We start from the raw sequence: 6,000 nt of genomic DNA, 5'->3' as shown, positions 1-6,000 counted from the left end.
TTAGGTATACAAGCTTAAAAAAATTCATTTTTTAATATAAATATTGTGAATGTTGAACTCAATTGATAATTTAGTTTTTAACTCGCATCTTTTATTAACACATATACAATGTTCGAACTAAAGTTACTAGGTTCATCTAAACTTAGTTACGTTGATTCAGACTATGTATATGAGGCGAAACTAAGATATGAAGATTTCGAGTGCACCAATATTAAGTTAAAAAAGAGGCTCCACCTGAGATTGAACCCTTGTCGTGTGGACAGATCTTTCAGCTTGTACCAGCGGCCCAAGCACAATTCCATGCTTTCTAAGGGGCATTGTTATTAATATTTAGTTTATGTCAGTTTATCAAGATATATATATCTATTGGTATTTACTAATGCTTACTCCATCTCCATAATCAGAATTAATTGTCTCAATCATGAAATCAGTATTAACCAACGCTTACTCCATCTCCATAGTCCTCTTTATGGTGTTTTCATCCAACATTTACATTTCCTGGTGAACATTTTCAGCATCTTCTCTTTTTTGACTCAACATTTTAAGTTCAACCTAGTCCTTGCAAAGCCTCCAAGCAGTCTGCATTACCTTCTCATTTGACAAACTAGAACACCTTTGGGGCTCTTTCTACATTGTCTTCAAATGGAAAATTAACAAAAATATAGCTTCATCTCTCTTATTCTGAAGGACATATTTCTCCAGAGACTCATCCTAATAGTCTGGCACCATAGAAGAAATAGTTGTGTTGCTTGGGCCTTTATGCTATACTTAAGCTCCATGGACGACGAGGATTGAACAGTGGAACTGTAGAACAAGAGAGAGAGAGAGTGTGTTATTAACATAACTTATTTTCACTTTTGAGTTGACAAATATAAAATTGTTATAGGTAGCTAAAAAAATTTGTTGTCTAAATTTATTTTAGTAGAGACTAAAGACTTGACTCTCAGAGTCCTTCCAATGTTTACACAGACAATCCCAAACAAATTCAAATAAGTCATTAATGTACTATTAAAAACAAAAGTACCACTATTTTCATTATTACAACTTAGAATATGAAGTATTCCTTGCTAAATTACCTTACATTATCAAGTTTGCAACTTAGTTAATCATAGAGCACCGGTACTACTAGAAATTAGTCCTGCAGCAACAAATTTATTAGCAATGATTAAGAAACCGTTACTATAGAGTGTCTATTGCAACAATGTGAATCGTGCCAAAAGATTTGGGTGTTTTGGATATAGCTAAGTAATAAATTTGTTGCCACTGTGTGAAAACCGTTGGAATAGACTTACATATTGCAACAGTTAGTAGAACCGTTGCCATAAAATCATCTATGGAAACATTTAACACGAAATATTTTCTATTGGAATGGTTATTAAATCACGTCATAGTTTCCCTCTCTTATTTTGGCTAAACCCTCCAAAAAAATTTCATTCTACTTTATTTTTAATTAATTTTCTAAACATAATTTATTTCTCTCTATCAGATATAGATACAAACAAGGCAAATATTTTCTTAATCCATTTCTCATCTCTTCAACAAGCAAAACAAAAAAAGGTTGTCACTCTTCTCCTCATTGACCTAATTTTTAATCTATTTTTGGGAAGCTTGTGAAGTTCTGCAATGGTATGTGTTTTATTCGAAAAAAGAAAAATATTTTATTTGTTTAGAGTCGCCATCAAGAAAACTTAGTTTTTTAACATATTAAAACATGAATTGATTGAAAACTTAAAAAGGGTTCGGTTTTCCAACAACTAACTTGTTTGGCTAAAATGTCTAACTTTATTTTGAGATAGAATATTATTTAGAGTTTTTTTTGGAAATGAAATATTAATTTTACTATCTAATTGAATTTGTAAAATTTATTTTTAAGTTGATGAGATTGAGTCATTAAAACCAAGTGGCGCCTTGCGGGGATTCAAACTTTTAACCCTAAAACTACCGGCAGATATTTAGCAAATAGTTATAGATGCGGTAAAGTAAAAGAGAGAGAGGGGGGGAGGGGGGGAGAGAGAGATTGGGTCCAAATCTGATTTCTATCCGTCTGGACCGGTATTTGGACCCATTTTGTTCTAGGGCTTTAGGCCCGTTTGATTTGTACCTGTCCTAAAATTCTAGCAAAATAATAAATGATAAAAGACAAGGGTTTAGGCCCAAAGATAACAAAATACAATACGGGAAATTTTTCAAAATGTCAATATTTTAGCATTTAAGAGGGTTCATTAGCAACACTTTCAATATTTAGTAAAAATGTCAAATTTTAGTTTGTTATGTATCTTATTTATGTTTTTATTATTTGTTTTTATTTAAAGAATATAATTATTTAATAACAAAAGGGAGAGAGTATTTCAAAAAAGGTAAGGATCCTTAATTTTCTCATCAGTTACATTTTCAAATAAACTTAAATTTTATTCTTTTTTTTCTCTAGAATTTTTACCTTTTTAAAATTATATTCATTCCACAATATATTCTATTTATATTTATTATAGTTATTTATTAGTTTGTATTCATTCCAATAGGTATGCCGAATTTATCTATATAGTCATTTAAGAAATATATTTGTATTTTCATATATTTTTTTCCCTATATAATTATTTTTTCATCAAAAATCTTGTATGTATTTATTTCAATATAAATTTTATTTGTATTTCTATTTATTCTAGTTTTTATTTAGAATTTTGTATAATAATATATAAAATGCAAAAAATTAGTATGATGAAAAAGTGAATGAAAATATAAAATTGAAAAGAAATAATTGAAATTTGGTGTACTCATTCTTAAATTAAATACATAACTAGTTGACATACCTTTAGAATAAATACAAATTAGAAAAAAAATGTCAAATTCAGAAACAATGCAACATAATTTTTGAATGAATACAACTGTTAATTGTAAAAATACATACTGACTAAAACAGTATCAAAATTCAATATATACTTCCAAATTTATGAATACAAAAAACAATAAAACTATGAAATACAAAAATAAATACTAACTGTGGTACATTGACATAACTATAAAAAAACAGAATACAAAATGAATTAAATATATGACCAAATCTATGGATACAAAATACAATAAAACAATGAAATACAAAAATACATACGGACTAAAACAACAACAAAATTCAATATATACTTTCAAATCTATGAATACAAAAAACATCAAAACTATGAAATATACACAATCAAACTCATATAATGTGTTACATTGACATAACTAACACACACAAAAAAAAAAACAGAATACAAAATACAATAGATATATGAAATACAAAAATAAATACTAACTATAACATAATAAAAATTCCATATACACTTCCAAACGCATTTTAACATGAATTTTTTGAATCTTAAAAATTACTAAACAAATTAAACAGAGCATGCAAGACAGAACATGCAAAAAAAAACCCCTTCTCCAACAAATTGGTCTTCTTCAACTTCATGGTTATGAATTTGTGTGGGATTTTTCCCCGTCGTATATCCTCATTAGATTTAGAAGCGGAACCTACGTTGTTGTTTAGTTCTTGAGTGAAAAAAAATTAAATGTTGGAAAATCGGAAGAACTTCGATTATTTTGTCCAATACCTCTAGTAACTCTCTTGAAAACGTCAATTGAAGATAGAGTTATGTAGTCGTAAACCCTAAAAAATGTTTTAAGAACAACAACAAAATAAAAAAAATTAAAAAAAAAACACAAGTAAATAAATAAGGAATCTGAAAAAGATAATACCCAAATCAATGTTAATCTTCAAATCAAATCTTGCAACGAAATTAAATGAGAATAATAGAAAATATTAATATATTGAATCGAAAATCTGTGGAATTAATTTGGAAGAATGTTAGAGAGAGAAATTGAAAAGAAGAATAAGAAAAGAGAGAAAAATCTGAAAATTTGATTAGGAAGAAAGTAAGAGAGAGAAATTGATAAACTTAAGAAAAGAGAGAGAAAAATTTAAATGACGTTAATATCTATCCAATTACAAAAATATAGGAAAATGTGTAATCTATGAGAGAGAGAGAAAGGGTGTAAATAATGAGAGAGAAAATATTAATAATATCATAATAATTATTTATTTTTAAAATAATGACTTTTTTGACATGTTTACTAATATTATTAAAGTATAGATATTATCACTAAATACATACGTCAATTTTTAATGATCGGTTGACTAGACGAGGAGAATTTTGAACCTTTATGACTCTCTCAAAATACCATAGGAAAGTGATAGGAGTTCACGGAGAACTCGGGTAGATTTACATGTAATAAAACAAGCATGAATTAGTACCCAAATAAGAATATATCGAACTATAGCTAAATAAAGACTTAAAACCCTCATGTAATTGATATGCATTCAAAAGTAAGCTACGCTAATGAAGAGTCTAAATGGCTTGATGAGATGAACCGAAACAGAGAAAAACTTAAATCCATTATACAACACATGCTCCTCTAAATGCAATTTTCCAAACAAACGAAATATGCTAAATCTAATCCAATAGTTCACTTAAATTAAGATACCGACGAGTTAACATATTAAGAAATGGTCATCCAAGCACTTTAACTCTTTTTCTAAATAGAATGTAAGGACCAATGAGAAGAAAACAAAATAACAAAAAAAACTTAACTTTCTAGCTAAACTTTCTACCAATAACTAATTTTGAATTACAAATGTGACAAAAAGGGAGCAAACATGACTAAAAAAAATGGAGCAAAAACAAAGGAGATGCCAATTAATCAACCAGCAACCCCAGTGCTAATTCTAACTCCTCCTTTTGGAACAAAGTGGCCCTCCATATTTTCTCAAGAAGTTACAAATAACAAGCTTGAAGATTTGACACGATAGCCAGGCAAAATTTCCGAAATAAGAGCCATAGAGAACCCAAGACTAATAATATCGAGGTATAAGATGCGGAATGAAATGAATAGCAACATGATATTAAGGAAATTTCAAGCTACTAATGCTATCTTAAACAACTTATACGATTAAAAAAAAAGGAAAAAAGAAAGAAAGAAATAAAATATGGAACAAACTTGATAGGAGAAGGATGCATTTCATTTTTTTTGTTAAGAGAACTTTCAGAAAAAGAAACTAAAATCTAACAACCAAATGTCGAACTCCGAACACGCGCGTAAAAGAAGACCGAATATGCAAAGCATTCACCATAGGAAGAAAATCTCGAACTAATTCCGAGCACAACAGAAAAATAATTACTTAGCATTTAGACAGAGTAGCGCTGGTATTTATCTCACATGGCATAAAAGATACAGACATCCATCAATACGCAAAAAAGTCGAGAGTGTTGGGTTATGGGTCTTTTTCCCTTCCTATGTGGTAAATAAAAGCCCAATTTGGATCAACCCATTCTTGCCCATAGGCCCATTCTTATGAGGCAAATATAAGCCTATTTAGGTCTTATTTTCATATATACAGAGAGTTTTTTCAGCAGCCAAAAAGAGAGAAAGAGAGCAGTTTTTCGCAGTCAAAATTCAGCCCTAACAGCCAACTTCAAATTGCGATTCCCGCTTCGTTTCTTGTCCGATTGAGCTGATTTTTGGACAGCATATTATCTTCATCTCAATATTTGATTAGGAACTGACAGAGTTGGATTTGGTGGCCTGAAGCTTCAGTTTTGCTGTCGTGAACAGTAGCTGCAAAATTGGTGATTTTGCTCCTTTAATTCTCTAGATTTGGTGCAATCTTATTTTGTTGTTGCTCGTTGTTTGGCACTTGTTTTGTGGCCAATTTTGGAGAACAATATTGTAACTCTTGGTGATTATAGTGGAGCTTTTGGTCCTGTGGTTTTTTTACTCTTCACATCGAAGGGTTTTCCACGTAAATCTTGGTGTCTTGTGTGATGGGTTTATTATTGCCTTGTTATATTTGTTTGGTTGAATTACTTGCTGCCTTACTATCATATTGCTTGTGGTTGTTTGTCTTCTCTTGGTTCAAATCGAGAAGGGAAAGTATAGACTTGCGTATTCTTCCGCTGTTATCCTGTC

This window comes from Solanum pennellii, chromosome 9 (genome assembly GCF_001406875.1).
Source record: "Solanum pennellii chromosome 9, SPENNV200".
NCBI lineage: Eukaryota > Viridiplantae > Streptophyta > Magnoliopsida > Solanales > Solanaceae > Solanum > Solanum pennellii.
The sequence above is the reverse complement of the archived record's forward strand: the minus strand, read 5'-3'. Positions refer to the sequence as shown.